Consider the following 19,749-nt stretch of genomic DNA (forward strand, 5'->3'; position numbering starts at 1 on the left):
TAGTGACAAGCCGCATAGTCCTGCTCTTGCTTGGGAAGTCTGACACCTTGAGGCCTGGAGACGGGGTACGCGAGCCCAGAGAAGAGGAAGTGAGAGAAGGTTTGAGAGTTGCTGAGTGCAGGTAAGGGTTACTTTTTCAAGTCGGGCGACCAGCCGCCTGGGTGCTTGTTTACTGGGGTGGGAGCAGGGCGTTCAGGAGCCAAGTCCTGGCACGAACTGAAGTCGGACATCCCTGCAGAGCCGCCGAAGTCTGGAAATGTGTCTGGCTTGCATCTAGGACTACAGAGGCGGTCTGGCCATTAATTTGCCTGGATGTCTTCTGGCTTGTGGTAAGCTCACTTGCCCAAGTGGCTGACCTCAAGCACTTGGCCCAAGGAGGCCCGGGGCTATTCCGTGGCAGCCCAGCCCGGACTGCCTGTGCGCGGGTCCCCGCCACTGCCACGCAGAGACGTACTTTGGACACTCATCTTCAGAGACTGTCCCTTCCAAGCTGGGTTTGTGCGGACCCGGGCCAGGCAGTCATCAGGTACCGAGGGCTGGATTCCTTCCTCCGGACTCATCTGTTGTCATCCGTGGGAACGCTAACTTTACCTGGAGGGATTCGTGGGGGCGGGGTGGGGAGAGTTCTCTCCTCTGAGCCACCCCCTCCAGGACTGCCCCTCCCCCGCCTCCTATGGCATCGCTCTCAGAACATCCTCTCTCCGCCCAGTTCGGTGCCATCTGCGTGGGCTCCAGCTTCGTGCATTTTCCATGGAATGCTTCGAAACTCTGTAGCGACTAAGGAAATCTCATTGGAATTTGCGAGGCGTGCTCTCAGCGGGCATAGCAACCGTTCAGCCAGTCCTTGGATCGATCCCTCTTCAGCGAGGAGATTGCAACTTTGCAGGTAAAAAGGGTGTCGCCTCAGACAGAGCTCCGTTTGACCGGAGCTTCACCTCGCCTCCTTTCTGGGATCTCGGTTAAGTTTCTCAAGCTGCCTGGGAAGCCGGCTCTCTCTGGGGAAGCGGACGGACATTCCTGGGGGGTTACGAGTTCAAAAAGCTCCCTCTGCATTGTTTCTCTTTAAGACTCGAGACCGGATTTGTGACGCTTTCTGTGGTAGACCTGGGCTGAGCAGGAGTTTTGGGGATGCTTCTCAGCTTCCCACCGCACCAGGCTTAAAAGCAGGGGAGAGGGCGAGGAGTGAGCCCCGGGTGTGACTAATATGGTAAACAAAGCAGCTGCAGGCATGCCACAGTGCTGGGGAGGAAGGCTGTTTTTAGCCTTTTATGCATTGGGAGAAAATGGAGGTCTTGGTGGCCGCTGGGCGTATATAAGTGAACCCTAGACTCTCTGATGCCTGAATTGGGGGAATGAAGAAAGGATAGTGATCAATACCCTGTCAATCAATTACACTCTGCATCATTTTCATTATCTATCAAGAAACAGAAACACTTTTATCCGTGTCGCTGGACCCAGGCTAGGGATTCCTAGTTTGCTTGGCAACCAATTCCACTTGACCCTGTTTACTTCTTGAGTAAATCACTGGGATTCACAGCACAACTTATTCCAGCTGTGAAGTCAGCTGCCTTTTCTTACTAGTTACTAGAGAATGCTGGAAGGGGATGGAGGGTTTGAGAAAGACGGAGAAAAGGGATCACTTATCTTGTCTGTATCCATGATGTTGTATCCACTATGTTGTATTCCTGTTCACACGATTTTTTTTAGGGAACTTTTCCCAATTAAATTTCCACACCTATAAAATGCAGCAGGTTGCTGACTGAGTAAGCACCAAGCCAAAGGAGTGAGAGGAGGCAGAAGCAATGTTTACTTGTTTTATTAAAAAGAAATTTAGAACAGACTTATAAAACTAAACAAAAAAAAAAAAGAGAGAGAAATGTTTTAGGTTTCCTATCATTTTTGGCTTTCCTATCATGGTAATCATAACACAAAACATATTGCAAATTCTTTAAGAAAAATGGTTAGCTAGAGTTTTTTACTATTATTATTAAGTGAAACCTTGAGTTAACGAGAGTAAGAGTGGATATGTTAAAACACTGAAATTGTCATCACTGTATTATAATTGCTATTCAATCCTACATTTGTAATATTTGTAATGCCTAATTTTATTTGACAATAGACCAGGAAACATCCTACCCCTTAAATATTTAAGGCAAAAAATTGATAGGATATAGGGATGACTAGTACTTCAGATTTAGAGCAAAAATTTAATAGGACTTTGTCAAACACTTAAAAACTATATGAATTAATGCACTTAATGCAAATCAGCAAATCAGTAGATGTTAAATGAGTTTATCAAAGTATTTTATGAAAATGTCTTAGATTAGTAAATCTTAGTACAGTGAGAAAGAAAGAAAAAAATGCTCTTACATTTTTTGAATAAGAAACCATAAAGCTGGAGAGCCTTTCAGTAGAGCTCTAGTCAGAGTTCAACTGCTCTGCTAAACTTGTGGTTGAGGAGTGAAGAGCTGACAGATTTATGCCAAGAAAGTGATGCACAAAGAGAAATACTGATAGGTCAAAGAGACATAAGAGGTGCTTAATACTCATTGAGTCAATAAATATAAAGTCAGATAGATTGACATTTAATATAAGGCATAGTGTGAAAATTTGTAATTGCAAATGTAGAAAAGTTCTTCCTCTTAAGTAAGAACTTGAATGCGGGCATTCATCAAAGCATAAAGTATCTAAGCTCCACAAATACAAGAAACTTATTTCTTTAGTTAAAGGTGTCAAACGTTGACAATGTTTCTAAAAATCTCAGCTATTGAAAAATAAGACAAGTTTCAATTTACTTGCTTAATGGTGTTCTCAAAGATTTTTAAGAAGTGGAATACATTTCCATGACTTATAACCTTTAAAATTTTGTATTTTTTATATTGTTTATTTCTCTGTTGAAGCTATTCCCAGAAGGTCAAGATCAAAATGCAAAGAGGAAGCTATGTGAAAATTAAAGTTCTATATTAATTTTATGCCCATTTCATTATTAAAATAGTAAGAGAGCAAATAACTTTCCATGTAAAATAACCTTATAATTCAAACTTTACATAAATAGGAAACACCAGAAACATTGCTTTCATTCTTTCTGATTAGGGGAAATCTGAATCTCTTGTTTAGTACACACATTTTAAACTTTTTAACTTACGCCGTATTATTAACATGATTCAATTTATGTCAAACCCTTAGGATTTACTAATTAATCCTACCGAATTAAAAGATATTTTCACAAATGTGTTGTTGAAAATATTGTCATGTTTTTACACCTGCATGTTTCATTGCCAGGATAATTGATGGTGATTCAGATTATCAACATTATATTTAGGAGCTGAAAAATGAATTAATCTGCCTTTCTAATTGTTGCATATATTGTAACAAAAATAAAGATATGCACAAATTTGTTCGATATTTATTCATGTGAATATCAGTGCTAAACAGATGAAGGATTTTATAAATCAGGATAGATACACAAGCAACGTTAAACAGTAGCTAGGACAGTAAAACCGTGGACCAAATATTTTCTTATTAAATGTGATTGTTTCATTTTTTAAAAACAAACTAACGGAAGAGAAATATAATAAACTCTGAATTTTCCTTTTCCAAAATCATCATCAGCAAACATCATACAAGATCAGATTCTAATGTACATCTTGACTGTCTACATTGTCCTATCTGGACTAACTAGAAGTCAGTGTTATTCACCTATTTAATATCTATGGAAAACCCATTAAAAGTGAGATTGAGGAGACAGATCAAAATTAAAACATGTCTCTTCATCTAATTTATGCCCCATTACCTCCCCACACTAAATAAACATTAAAACTGGTAAATTCAAGCCAACTTCAATTGGACATTTACTTCTATCTAGTTGTAATAAAAAATTGCTTTAGAACGCTTTTCTCCCCTTAATGCGCTAATCCTCCCAAGTATGCTGAGCGCTGAATATTTTAAGAGACTTGAGAATATTTTGATCAGGGATATAATATCAAGGCTATATTTTTTTAATCAGCACAAATATAGACCTGGTCTCTGAAAACATTAGTACTACCAAAATAACTTTTGATGAGAACACATTTAGGAAATAAAACCATTCCTCTATAAACCTGAAAACTGAAGGCACATGAATTGAAAATCTATCAGTTTAAAGCTACTTTGTTTCTTGAACTGCTTGGTAAATGAACTGATCTATTTTTAAAAAAAATTTTTTTAAATCTCAATGATACTTCTTAGTTCAGTTTTACTTAAATAGGAAATAAAGGAGAGATAATAGTTTCGGTTCTTGATCTGCGCTTGTAATCAAACTGTAGATGATATCCTATTAATATTAGTGTATGTTTTGTATCTTTTTAAAAAATGTTTCCTTTGAAATATAGCAGTGTCATAGAATAATGGCTTCTTGAGAGGCAACAGATGACAGACATATGGATAGCTTTACACATAAAATTAGAAATGTTAATTAAAACATTAATTTAAAAATATGCCTTGATAACTTTATCTAGCACACTGCATTCTTTTTGAGAAATGGCAAGTGCAATGAAATGTGAATCAAATACGTATTCATTATATTCTGCTTGTAGTTTACTATATTTAAAATATGTTGAAAAAGTCCCCATAAGCAATTTGCTTGAACAAATACCATCGATCATTAAAATTTACTTAAGACAGAAAAACAGGAGCTATCATGGGAAAAAAAAGAAAAGAAAAGAAAAAAGGAAGGGGCCAATATTTATAGGTACTTAATGTATGCCAGACATTATGCTAGGAGCTTAAAAAAAAAACTTTTTCTCATATTTATCTTCACATCTATTTAATATCGAAGTAGTATTACCACCTTTTAAATAAATCATCATCACGAAATGATTGAATTTCTAAAAAATCACACAGCCGTTTTGTAGTAGAGTCAGGATTTGAACCCATGTCTACTTGATTCTAAAGCCAATATTCTTTTTATTTAATTCTTACAGTTTCTAAGATAAAATTAGTAAACTTTTAACAAGATTCATAAATTCATTGGATTCTTACAGCTATTTCTTTAATTTTTCAAACAATGTAACATCAGAACATAAACAAACCCATTATGAATCTAGAATTTGAAACGATACTCTCTAACTGAAGCTCTATCAGTTTTGAAACACAGGAAATAAGCCACTCACCTCAAGAAGGTTGTTATCAAAATTATTTTCTTTTTTACTCATGAATATAAATACGCTATATGTGGAAGGGAGTAAAAATTCTATTTTCATGAACAAAATTCAAGGTTATAAATTTTTCTTTAAATAGTCATGAGATATAATTTCTAAATAAAAGTTCTCTTTCAAAACTTCAGAACATCTGTAGGCTGTCAATAAAACATTTTTCTTTATAGAAATAGCAATCATGTTAAGACATGTTAGGTTTATATTGCATCTTATCAATGTCATATAAAATTTCTATACAAGTGTTTTGTCTTAATTTTATCTGAAATGTTAATTGCCTATTTATTTTTAATGTCCCTTGATAATTAATGAGGGTAGCTCTCATTAATACATCCTAGAAGACATCTATCAGCTGATAGCACATTTTAAGAAATTTGCCATGTTTTTTAAACATATACCAGCAGTTCAAACTGATGTGCTTATGTCCAAAGACCTATTGATACAGAAACTGAATAGTTTTTTTGAGTGTATGTAATGCCATTACAACAATTAACACTAAAGTGGTAACCATCCAATAGATATTTGTTGAATATTATTAAATGAATAATTGAATAAATAGATTAATGACACATGAGCAAGCTCTTCATCTTTGTATTTTTTGGCAAAGTTCCCTCTGTATTGCTTCCTATCAAAATGTTCTCTAAGCGCATAAGCCTAGGTCAATATTACTGTCTCCTTTAAAATTTCCTTTCTGTCTTCAGTTGGGTAGGGCTCTACCTCCTGAACTAAACAGTAACACTTTTAAGAAACCCAAAGGATGCTCAAAAAAATGTGTAAGTTTTTAACTGAATTTGATTTTCATAAATATTATGCTTTTGTAATTGAGAATAATTAATTTCACAGGTTATAATACTATAGTTGGCTGGATCCGGGGCTGGATTTGTTTATATAATGAAGCCAGTTATAATAACGACATTGTATTTATGTGATACATTGAATACCATATTATTACTAAAAAAACAACTCACAGTTATTCAATGGACATAACTTCCAGTCAGCTAGATACTCCATAATACTCATTTTCACATGACTTATATGACTAATTATTAATGTGTTCTAATTTAAGTGGTGCTGTATTGGAATTCTTAACAGAGAGTTTCTGTTCCATTATACCATGAGAAGTGTGGTTCGAGTTGAAAGAAGACAGATACAAATATTTCTCAGGAATACCTACAGTGAACTAAAAAAAGTCAGAGATTTCTTTGGAATGATTATATTTGGCAAATTAAGTTGAGAATTCATGTCAAAGACTTAACAGTACCTGATGTCCAATTGTGGATGACATGAGTTTTTTTTTTTTTTTTAAGTCTCATTCTGCTATATAGAGATTAGAATTGTTACATATTAAAGTATACGAAAAGTTTTGAGATACTGTGCTACATTTTTAATATATGTTACCTCTAAATGATAGTAGTGAAATAACACAACTATGTGCATACCAGAATCATAGTTTACAGCACATTGCATTGTAATTTTTATTTTCACAGAATTAGTATTAGTGATCAATACATGGTTTTTGAATAAAAAGCATGAATGGAATAAATGAATGTATGGGTGATTGGTCTGCTCTTAAGCTCAATCTCTTTATTTTGCCTTGCTATTCTTTCAAGTAACTGGTCATATACCAATATGAATCCCAAAAAAACATGATGAGAGGAAGGGTATAGTGCATAGTGTACATTGAATAAAGAATGGGGAATCAGTCATGCTTTATATATAATCATTCCCACTGTTTGTGTCAGCATGGGTATCATTTATGTAAATATCTTTTTCATGCTAGTGGAGCGAAACTGCACACACTGAAGATCACATTGAAAACATTAACTGAATGCTCTTCTGTGGTAGTTGTAGTTTGAGTAGTTGTAGTTTGACAAGCACATTTTTTTTTCACCTAAAGTCATATACATACATACATAGATTGCTATGTAAGTAATAATTAATAAAGAGTGGAAGACTGCTCCTAGGTGATAAGCTCTTAAGGTAATGCCTACAGATCAATGATCAGAGATAAGAGGATACAGATTGTTAGCAAAGAGTGTAGAGTAGCCCATAAAAGACAGTTGAAGTCATTTGCCAATATCTGTAACTGTAAAATGATTCGATATGTAATAAATGACTTGGAAGATCATCTAGTTCAAAAAGCTGTTTATAAGTAAGACTCGAATCTTTTAAAATTATTTTTATAATATATTATATGTATACACACATATAGGATTCATTTTAAAGACTTATTTAATGCATGACATTACTCTTCCAGATGCTGAGACTACAGAGAGGTACATATTTTCTTTTTCTTTAGGATTTCAAACAAAGGAGTCTCATAAACCTCTTATTACCATGTTCTAGTATCTCATAATCTTAGAGACATTTTACTGTTTTATTTTCTCTTGATCTTTTCTCATGGTAAAGGAGAACTCATTAAGAAAATAACACAATCATATTAAAATAAATATAGTATATACTTGGAATTAAAAAAAATGGGTCATCATGGGAGAAATCTAAATGCATCCTTCTTGCTTCAAATTACTGTTTCCTATGAGTAGAACCTAGGTTTTCCAACTGTAAAATTTAAACATTATTGATACTATTAAAGATGGTGCTTTCCTTTTATATATTTATTACAATATCGCCATCCAAAGATTTTAGAACATAAGTTGTTTTCCAAAGACTCTTTGGATTTGTGGTGATACATTCACATTTTGCCCAATCCTCCTTGGAACCAATGAAGTCAACCAAAGAGAAGTAGCCAGTTTTAGAGCAGAGAGGTAAGGACTTGCATATTCACCCCTGTACCTTTGCCTTGAGACATTTAAAATAAAAAAACTTGACTTGGGATAGTCTCAGAAGGGCGAATCCATTCTGGAATGATTTAGGAGTTCTCAGTATCCACTGTTCATGTTTTCTAGTAAGCTCTTCTGTCTGCACCTGAGAATGTATTGAAGATCTTGAAACAGACCATCTTTCTCATGGTCTTAAATATTGGGACCAAAATAAAGGATTGGACTAGCTATATTAATCTTTTTTAAATTTCTTTTTTGGGTATTTACATTTCTAGGCCTACTCAATCTTAGCCAGAATTTTCGCTTTCTGAGTCATTATATGAAATAATCATGGTGCCTACCTCTAAGCCTCTGAGATCCTCTACAATTAAAGTAAAAGGAATATTTCTAAAGAACATTTTAGAGTTATTGTTATTTTATTGGATTTTGAATAGCTTTGTTCCTAAAAATATGTCCTTCTGCAAGTGCTGCATTAGAAGAAAATGTTGGTAGGAGGGGAAGACTTATTTGATTATTTGCTTCATTTAAATCTCACAGCTTAAGCTTAACATTTTGATTTGTAATATGAAAAATTAGAGAGCTGAACTTCATATTTGTATTTAGCATTCTAACACGTTCTTGAAACAAAGTGAACCAGCAAATGATTTTGCCCTTTTATGAATAAAAGAAGCTGTAAGAAAAAAGTGTTTTATTATAAAAGTAATTATAATAAAGAATTTTTGTAACATATAAAATATCAACAACTTTAACTTGAAGAATAAAAATCATTTTGTATTCTGTCGTACTTCACAGTGAACCATTAAAACCAGAACTTGAAGCATAACTTTCTACTATAAATACATTCTTACTAGTTACTACATGACTGTTATTAAAATATTGAATGCAATTAAATATTGAAAATTCATCTTTTTCGAATAATAGTTAATGGTAATAATTTTTGGCAACTCAAAATGCAAAAGAGATTTTTTTATAATATAATATTTTAGCCTGTGATTTTTTTAAAACCTAAAGATCTACAAAGTAAAAATAGGAGCAGGAGACAACTTGATTGAGAAGATATAAAGAAAGTGAGTATTTGAAATGATTCATTGTTGAATAACCTGGATCTATTTGAAACACATAATCTTAATTCATTTCAGTTTATTTAAAGAATGTTATTTAAAAGATGACCTTCATTATTATAATGCTGTCTGTCTTAAGATTCAAAAGAAAATCTCATCAATAAAATATACAAGAATTGTGTATCAAAATTAACGTGATTAAAGAGAATCTCAACTCATAAAATGCATAGGTATTAATTAGCTTTTAGAAGTGTTTCAGGGTCTGTCAGGATTTATTTTGATCATTTTAATTATAATGAAATGGATATAGAAGTATACTTAACACAGTGACTGCTCAAAGGGTTTCATATGCCCTGTAGTTCATTTCCAATACAACATTCGACAGTAGGCACTCCATCAGTACTCTACTTACAGATAGAAACCCTTCATTGTCTATTTGGTCCTGGGTTTATGGCTCCTCCCTCATGGACTGGAGGCTATGACAGGGGAGTTGCCACTTATAAATCCACATTTCCTGCTTCTTCAACCACACCAGGACACTTCCACATGTATATTGCAAGGATGATGAACATTTATTCTGAACATTTATAAAATTGTGGTAAGATTCCGTGTTCAAGGTGAAATTTAATTGTAACTTCTATAAAATTAAAACTTCTGATGAAATACCATTACTAGTTTATTTCTTTAGATTAGAGATAGATTTGTGTTTTTTTGCAACACAAATAAAATTTATTGACTTCTTATCAAGTCCAAGGTAGTGTCCTAAGTATTTTACATGTATTAATTTATCTTTATATTTTTCTAATTAAATTTATTGAGATGATATTGTGAAATAAAATTATACAGGTTTCAAGTGTACAATTCAATAATACATCATATGTATATTGATTGAATTGTGTGTTCACCACCCAAAGTTAAATTTCCTTTTGTTACCTTATATTAGACCCTCTTTACCCTTATCTACTCACCTCCCAGCCCCTATTATCTCTGGTAACCGCTAAACTGCTGTCTATGTCCCTGAGTTTTTGTTTGTTTGTCATGTTTGTTTGTCATTTTCAGTTTTGTATCCCACATATGATTGAAATTAAATGGTGCTCAACTTTTTCTATCTGATTTATTTTGCTTAGCATGATAATCTCAAGATCCACCCGTGTTGTTGCAAGTGGTAGTATTTCATCTTTTCTTATGACTGAATGATATTCCATTGTACATAGGTACCACATTTTCTTCATCCAATCATATATCACAGGGCACTTCCATTGTTTCCATGTGAATAATGCTGCAATGGACATTGGGGTGCATATGTCTTTATGAATAAATGTTTTCAATTTTTGAATGGGTAAAGAATCAGAAGAGAGGTTATTGGGTCATATGGTAATTCTATTCTTAATTTTTTGAGGAACTTCCATACTGTTTTCCATAGTGGCTATACCGACTTGCATTCCCACCAGCGGTGTATGAGGGTTCCTTTTCCCCCACAACCTCTTCGACACTTGTTATTACTTGTCCTGTTGATGATAGCCATCCTAACTGGTATGAGGTGTTATCTCATTGTGGTTTTGATTTGCCTTTCCCAATTAGCTAGTGAAGTTGAGTACTTTTTATGTCTGTTGGCCATTTGTATGTCTTCTTGGGACAGGTGTCCGTTCAGGTCCTCTGCCCATTTTTTAACTGGATCTTTTTTAATGTTGAGTTGTATGAGTTCTTTATATATTTTGGATATTAGCCCCTTGTTGGAGGCATTGTTTGCAAATATCTTCTCCCATTCAGTTGGTTGCCTCTTTGTCTTGTCTATGGTTTTTTTTTTTTTTTGCTGTGCAGAAGTTTTTTAGTTCGATATAGTCTCATTCATTTATTTTTGCTTTAATTCCCTAGCCTTTGAAGTTAAATTCATAAAACTAAATCCAAGGTCCACGAGTTAGTACCTATGTTTTCTTCTATGCAATTTATTGTTTCAGATCTTCCGTTAAGGTCTTTGATTTGTTTTGAGTTAATTTTGGTGTCAGATAGCAGTCTAGTTTTATTTTTTTGCATGTGGCCTTTCAATTTTCCCAGCACCATTTAATCAGGAAACTTTCTTTTCTTTTTCTAATGTATTTAAGAAAAAAAAAAAAACAAGCTAAGAGGGATTAAGGAAAGGATTTTAAGAAAGGAAATTTCATATCGTTACATTTTTCCTTGGTGTACAAGGAAGGGCACAGTGAATTTAATATTCTGTTCAAGAAAAATGATGACTTGTACTCTCTGCTTCATTACAAGGAAAAAAAATCCAGCCATTTCTGGCCATTTTTGTGTTTTATACTAAAATGAACACACTATAATCATAAGGATAAATATTAAAATTATTCACTACATATATGAATATTTTCAAATGTCTTATCCAAGACAGCATAATACTTAAGCTATATTACTAATTTACTAATCATAGCTATTTACTTTTTTAAAGTTTAACATTTTAATTCATTCAACTCATATTTTAAATTTATTTTCCCTAAAATTTTAATAGCACTTTGAAAGTGTTTGCTGATTAGTTGAAATAAATAACCATAAAAAATATTTATCTAACATCTGATGAGCTATTTTTGTCTTTATTTCTTATCCTAGAATAGATTGAATTAAATTCGAGGGGTACTATATTCATCTTTAAAAAAATAAATTTTACACATGCTGGCACATACATTTTGGGGGGGAGGGGGAGTGGACTGAACTAGATAGATTTAATTTTTTTATATATTTTTATTTTTATTATTTATGCCTACAGCACCTGGTCTTCCTAGGTGGTCTCCCATTCAAGTACTAACTAGGTCTGACCCTGCTTAGCTTCTGAGATCAGACATTGGGCTTGTTCACAGTGGCATGGCTGTAGACCATGGACTGTGGCTCCACTGGGGAGTGAACCCAGGAACTTCTGCATGTAAAGCAGACATGCTAACCACTACACTATGGAACTACGTCCATATTTTTCAAGAACAATTATATATCTGTTCTATTTTCTATTTTAGTTTTTTTAAAATTTAAATTGCAGATATCATAACTGCTGCTTTTAGATGCTCTATTCTATTCCTTCTAGCAAAACCATGTTTCTGTGGAGAAGTAAGAGTTCTCTTTACTATGTTTAGTGTCAGTGAATTTTGTCAGTGGCGATGAATTTTCTAAGTTTTTGTTCAATCGAAAATGTCTTTATTTTCAGCTCATTTTTAAAGTTATTTTCATTGGGTGGAATATTCTAGGTTGGACATTATTTCAGTGAATATGTCATTCAATTGACATTAGACTTTATCATTTCTGTTGAGAAGTCAGCTTCCATCTGATTGTTACTCCATTGAGAGCAATGTGTTCTTTATTTTTTGGTTGCTTTTATGTTTTCTTTTAGTATTTTTTTTTCAGGAGATTTTTAATAATGTGCCTAGGTGATTTATTTGGATTTCCACTGCTTGACATTTGGAACATTTCTTATATGTCTTGATATCTTTCATTAATTTTAGAAAAGTCTTGGTCTTCATTTCTTCAGATATAGTTTTGGATTTTTTTTTCTTTACCCCTTAAGGCCAACAATTACACATGTTTTTACCTTTTTACTCTGTGCCGTATTTCTATTATCCCTTTAATTCTTCTTTTAATGTATTTTCCATTTATTTCTGCTCTCTGTGCTATAATCTGGATACTTTTTATAGCCTCATCTTCCCATTCATGAATTCTCTCTCTTTTTGGATCATGTCTTAAATGTTGTTAAACTTATTTATTATTAATTTCAATTATTGAATTTTTCACATCAAGCATTTTAATTTTATTAATTTTATATATTTTTAGATCCTTCATAAAGTATTCTATTTTGTCTAATTTCTGAAGATTCTTGAATATTTTCTTTAAAGCCTGAAGCTGATACCTTCAATAACAGGATTATGTTTTGGTCTGGTTTTCTTAATATTTTCTTGGAAAGCTACATAGGTTTTATTTAAAGGTGAAAAATGTGTATCAAAAATTGTAGAAGCTTTGCCATCCTCTCTCAAAGAGGATATACCCTATCCTCTGGCTGACAGATAGTATGGAGTAGACATCTTAATCCAATCACAAATTGAGCTGCTTAGCTGCTAATTTTCAGACTTTTCATGGCTCTATGAATCCCTGGTTGACTCCATTAATATGTTATAGGTCTCCAGAGTCTGAGAACTGTGGCCATTTAACAAGACTACTTCTCCTTGCAGGTTCCTGAATAATGAATTTTGTCTCAACATTTTGTGAGATTTCGTGCTCTAATTTTCAGAAGTTTTCTGATAAGTGTCTTACTTATTTTCCTGCAAAGCTTAATTTTTAATGAATGCCTCAAGAGAAGAAGTGCTGAATGTGACACTCACTTCCATCTGTCTTCCTTCTTACTGGACATGGAAATCTGACGTTCTTGTTGCCCCAGCAAATGCTTTGAGAGGAAACATGGTTTGTAGAAGATCAATCCATCTCTCTGTAGTTTCTCTCTGAGCTCTCGGCTCCCTAAGTCCTAATTAACTCTGCAACTCTTCTTTAGAAAGAGGTTTGTTTATTGGGTTGTTTGTTTATATTTACCGAGCTTTTCTAGGCTTTACCAGAATGAATTTTAGTCCTTTATATCAGGTCAGGAGTTTCCAACCTGCCGGCCACAGAAGAATAGTGGTCCGTGGGCCACACAATAGGAGGTGAATGGTGGGGGCAAGCAAGTGAAGCTTCATCTGTATTTGCAGCCACTCCCCAGTGCTAGCATCACCGCCTCAGCTCCACCTCAGGTCATCAGGCATTAGATTTTCATAGGAGCACCGGTCCCTGATGCAAAAAAGGTTGGGGACTGCTGCATTTGATTCTCATAAGAGCACGGACCATAGCAGAGAGGTTTGACTGCACAGTGACCATAATAAATCAGTTGCTTGCAGACTCATATCAAAACCCTATCAGTGAACGGCAATGATAAGCTGCATCTGGTGGCAGGCTTTATAGGGGCAAGTGAGTTTCTGTACTTCAATTGTACAGCTACATCTGGTGGCATCTGATTCTTCATTATAGTGAGTCATATGTAATAATAATAAAAATAAAGTCACAGTAAATATAATATACTTGAATCATTCTGAAACTATCCCCCCAACCCAAGTCCATGAAAAATTGTCTTCCATGAAACCAGTCTCTGGTGCCAAAAAGGTGGGAACTGCTGCCCTATCTGCCATTTCATCACAGTCAGAAACTTAAGTCCTTCTTATATATTTGACTTTAATGCTTAAAAATTTAGTCAAAATGTTTTTTTAAAAATGTTCTGTTATGGTACAGTATAGGTATATAGCTATACAGCTATACCCATAGAGAGATGCATATAGCAACTGTGAAAGAATTTTGGAACTTTTAACATGAATTTTTATTAGCACAGTAGTAACATTATTCTTGCAAAATTATGAAGTCTTTGATATTGGAAATGAAACAACCACTTTAAAGCTATTTTGTATAAAATAATAAACTCTAAATAAAATTATATTAATGTGGCACAAATCAATTGTAATTAAGTTCCGACTAATAGCTCTTTTTTATTGAATAGTAAATACACTATTAACTGAACAGAAAATAGAGGCAATATAATTCAGTAGCAATTTGACCTCTGTCATTGAGGTGAGACTTTTTTTAGGACTGTGGTTTTCTGAGTAATCTTCATTTCTCCCATTCGAAGTCCATTATAAAAGGAAGGGAAAGTGCTATCACTCACTGCTGTTTGTTATACTTATAACTGTTATTGCTAAAATTGCCTAAGACTTGATAGAATAGATTTCCTTAAAGTTTCTCTGCAAATGTGCCTAACACTATATTGCACCAGATCGTATAACATCATCCAAACCTGCTTTTGAAACACCAACTCTGATTTTACCATCTCTATCATTGCAGCATGTGGTTAATGTAACTACTAGTTGTTTTCATGTGATCCAAATCAAATCTTGTTTACCTTGATATATGCATTATTTGTCTTTTTAAAAATATATATGCTGTCTACGGCCATGCCACCCTGAACAAGGCCAATCCCATCTGATCTCGGAAGCTAAGCAGGGTCGGGCTTAGCTTAGCTGGTTGGATGGGAGACCACCTAGATAGACCAGGTACTGTAGGTGTAAAAAATTAAAAAAAAAGGAGGGATCATAAGCTGACAAGTTCCTTGCTTTAGTTTTAATAGATGCAAAGGTGGATAAGGAGAATGCTATCTTCACCATACAGACTTGGCCATGATTCAATCCCTACACAGGATGGTTTTAGCTCCAGCCTGACAAAGTGAGAGTTAGGTTATCAGTGCTAAACTTCCCTGGACTGGAGAATCTAAATTTTTTCCACAGCCTCACCACCTCAGCTCTACCTCAGATAATCAGGCATGAGATTCTCATAGGAGCTTTTGTCCCTGGTGCCAAAAAGTTTGGGGACTGCTGCATTAGAGTCTCATAAGAACATGGACCCTATTGTGAACCCAATTTTTTTCATTTTGAGTTTAATATTGGTTTTGAGTACAGCGAGGCCTTGCAGATGGCCTAGGTGAAGTATCATTTAGGTTTGCTCAAAAGATAGTGAGAAGTTCGATTGTATTCTAGACTCAGTGCTGGTTGGTCATGTCCCAGAAAGGAGATCCATGTTTATCTTTTGAACTGAAATTTTTAACCTATATATCTGTCCAAAATTTGATGTCATGGTTGTGACCATGGTTCTTAACACTCCATCTGCTACCATGGAAAGGAGTTCATCTCATGGTCAGTAGCATGTATACCATCTCTGAGCTTCAGAAGAGCCCACCCTAAAGCCAGAATTCCCTTTCAGTGGAATATCTTGGCCACCAACCCCAAGATTCATCTAAGTTGTTATATGTATAAATAGTTTATTCATTTTTTTCTCAGTAGAATTCTATGATGTAGATGAAATACCATTTTCATATCAGTTGCAACAACAACAAGGACAAGCTGGAAGGCATAAAGATCCAGGGTCACACTTCACCCCATCCTGAACTACCTTTCTATCAAGAATCTGGGCACCATAGCTGCATGCCCAGTCTCCTACCCAGGAAACCTATAGATTTTATCTAATTGTGGAAACCAGGCCTTTGCAATGGGCTGAAATGGGACTTCAGCCAACTTCCTGGTACATCTGGAGGGAGGTAATCAGGCTTCCCCCAACGTTGTGGTATGCTATCTGGAGGATTTTAGGGAATTCTGGACACCTAGGACACTCCTTGAGGAAAGAACAGATATTTGAGGTCTCTCAAACCTGACCATCTCATTTTTACTCCTTACCTGTAAAAAGCAAATACTTTAGTCCTTAATTCTTTCTGGCTTGAGTGCTTTCTTTTCCATGCACCATATAGATTTGCCAGAAAGCCATCATGCCACTTTTCTTAGAACTAATGACCAAGAGCGCCTTCTCACAGACCTCCCTGGTCTGCTCGAAGGCTTTCTTGGATAAAGACTTCGCTAAAGTTTCAGTTATCTTCTAACTGGATCTGTTTCTCCCCAGATGATGGGATGTGGGGGGTGGGGAGGGAGGGGAGTATAATATTGCAACTGTCTAAATATTTTTTCCACTTTATTGAAGTATAATTGAAAAATAAAATTGCAAGATATTTAAAATGTACACTGTAGTGATTTGATATATATACTCATTGTGAAAAGGTTACCACATCTAGTTAACATATCCAGCACCTTATATATGTATCTTTTTTGATGAGAACATTTATGTTCTATATTCTTTGCAAATTTCAATTATACAATACAGTTTTATCAGCTGTAGTCACCATGTCATACATTATATCCTCAGACCTTATACATCTTATAGCTGAAAGTTTGTAACCTTTTACCAACCTCTCCCAGTTTTTCCACCCCACGCCCCAGCCTTTGGCAACCCCCTTTATATACTCTATTTCTATGAGTTTGACTTTTTTAGATTCCAAATATAAGTGAGACCATATAGAATTTCTGTTTGTCTTTTTCTGTTGGGTTTATTTCACTTAGCATAATGGCCTCAAGGTCCATCCATGTTATCTCAATTGACAGGATTTCCTTCTTTCTCATTTTTAATAATGTTTCATTTGTGTGTCTGTGTGTGTTTGTATCATCTTTATCTATTCATTCATTAACAGACAGTTAGGTGATTTCTACACCTGGGCTGTTGTGAATAATGCTGCCATAAACATGGGAGTGTAGATATCTCTTTGAGATCCTCTTTTCATTTCCTTTAACTATATATGCAGAAGTAGGATTGCTGGATCATATGGTAGTTCTATTTTTAATATTTAAAAAAAATTCTACATATTTTAAATATGTACTTCTCATATCTTTAAATAATATTTGCATTAAAATTTCTAATTTTTATTAATCATCTACATTTGAAGCATTGCCTTTTAGACAAAGTCCCATTTTCTGAAACAGCTAGAAATATATATTTTTTCTGTAGTAGCAGATACCTGACAACAGTAACAATGGAAAAGTAGAATTAAATAATTTATGTGGATTTTTTTTTCCTGAAATCAACCTCCATTTTGTTGTTTTGATTTATTTTCCCAGCATTTTCACTGACATAACCTGTCAACAGAGTTGGAGAATAAAACAAAAACATCAAAATGCAAGAAAATACATATTATTTTCTGCTTGCAAAAATTCCGTTTAAGGTAAAATTTGTCTGAAAATTAATTATTGATGATCTGACTAATAAAAAGATCATATTTCAGACTGAAATGTGATTGTTTTTACAGTAAATTACTCTAGGAGGATGGAATATTCTGGTTGATGGAATATTATGGTTAACAGCATTTGAGAAAAATGATAGCACGATCACACACTTTCACAATGCCCGTCATTTGAATTGTCCTAAACCACTTCAGTCATTTGAGAGAAACTGATTTAAAGCCTCATATTTGATGTTTCGTATACACTAGTTTGAATCTTGACCCTCACATTCACTAACTAGATAACCTGATATAAATTACTTAATATCTCTAATTCTCAAGTTTCTCATCTATAAACTGAGACTAAAAATATCTAAAGAATAGGATAGTTGGTAAAATATGTAAAATAATATATCACAGTGCTAGGAACATAACAATCCCTCACTAAGTGACAGGATCATAGCTAATAATTTATTACCAAAATTTAATTATGAAAATTGAATTATAGCTCACAGATTGTTTCTATGTCAAATGTAACTTTTTCATTGAAATCATGTTCTTCTCTCCCCAATGGTTAGAGATGTAGGTTAACCCTGAATGTGCATTGAAAAAACAAATAATGCCCTGGATCCTAATCACATTATTTAAAAGAGAGAGAGGCTATCAAAGTACAATTTGGAGGTCAGAAACTCATGGCTTCTGCTATAATCCTTCTCACCTGTTTTTCAGTAGAGCAAGTATTTCTCTGAACCAGGAGAGGAAAGGAAAAGGGAGCACATGATAGCTCCAGGATGGAGTGGGCAGAGCTTTAGAGTATCAAGGCATCCTGTTGGTGGAAATCCCTGCGAATCCTTCTTGGTACTGGCCTACTAGTAATTACTATAATACCGACACTACTAGTGGTTAATATTTATTGAGAATGTATGTGCTTAATACATTGACTTTCTGCATATTACCCTATTTAATTCTCACACTAGCTGTATGAGGTAAGCTCTGTTAAGATTTTAACAGATAGTAGCTTCAGAAACTTACTAGGATTTCCAATTCACCTCTGTCATTACTGTGTCATTTTAGATAGATTATTCATTAAATTTATGTGTCTTTTCCTTCTTCTGTAAATGGGAAGTATTTTTGATAATTATAATCATGAATGAAGGCACTAAGTCTCAAGGCCTTATGGCAAGTATGTGCAAGTCTGGAATATGAATCTTGGTATGTATATTTTTAACTCCTCCTCAATGTTTCTCTCCATATAAGAATAAGGCACAGAGAAGTAGATGTCTATTGTCTATATACTGATTGTATCAGGGCAAAAAAAAAAAAAGGTAAACTGAGTACAACTGAATAATTTTGCTATTTTCTCTTCGAATAGATAAAAAATCCTAATTTTTAGTTACAAGAACAAAAGAGGTAACAAAATCTTATTTCTTTCATTGAACTGACCTGTATTTGAATAATTACTAAGTGCAAGACAGTATTTATCTAGATGGTGTAACCCAGGACTACTTAGGAAAAAGATATCCTAGGCTCAACTTTAACTCTGACACCTGTGACTTTACAATTCAGTGTATTCTTTAAAATATTGGTCTAGCATCTAGATCAAACTTTAGAGGACATCAGATTTCTGGGTTATGCCCCAGAGTTTCTGGTTTAGTGGATATGAGGTAGCACATGAAAATTTGCACTTCTAACGAGTTTCCAGGTAATGTTAATGATGCTGGTCACACACTGAGAACTATAATCTAGACTAGTGGTTCTTTATATCAATGTTGTAGCATTCCTATGTCAGCAAAATGGAGTTTGGTGCAAATAATTCATTATTAAATATGAAGTAGCAGTGTTTGAAAAGATGTAATCAAACATTAGAACATTTATATTTATCCTAATAATATTAAATTTATATTTAATTTTATAATATATCATGATATATTTATCAATGTCTTGGGAATTGTGCATAGAAATAGGCTGCATATATGAATGTCATACATTTTGTGTGTTGATTCAAAAAATAAGTTTGAGAGTAACTATACTACAAACGTTTAGGTTGTCTTTTTTTTTTTAATTTAGTTATCCAT

General features: G+C 34.2%; 1 protein-coding gene across 5 annotated transcripts in view; it reads left to right on the plus strand.

Annotated features, from left to right (window-relative positions):
• The window catches only part of TRPC4 (transient receptor potential cation channel subfamily C member 4), a 222,710-nt gene that overhangs the window by 683 nt on the left and 202,278 nt on the right, over positions 1-19,749 (plus strand). For 2 of the 5 annotated variants that reach the window (XM_039872938.1, XM_039872939.1), the window contains exons 2-3: positions 4-121; positions 710-886. The gene's annotated coding sequence lies outside the window, so the exon portion shown is untranslated. Of the gene's footprint in view, positions 1-3; positions 887-19,749 lie in introns of those variants that run through there. The other 3 variants (XM_039872937.1, XM_039872940.1, XM_039872942.1) reach the window with 3 other exon arrangements.

The sequence above is a fragment of the Pteropus medius genome, unplaced genomic scaffold (genome assembly GCF_902729225.1).
Source record: "Pteropus medius unplaced genomic scaffold, Ma_sr-lr_union100, whole genome shotgun sequence".
NCBI classification, from domain to species: domain Eukaryota; kingdom Metazoa; phylum Chordata; class Mammalia; order Chiroptera; family Pteropodidae; genus Pteropus; species Pteropus medius.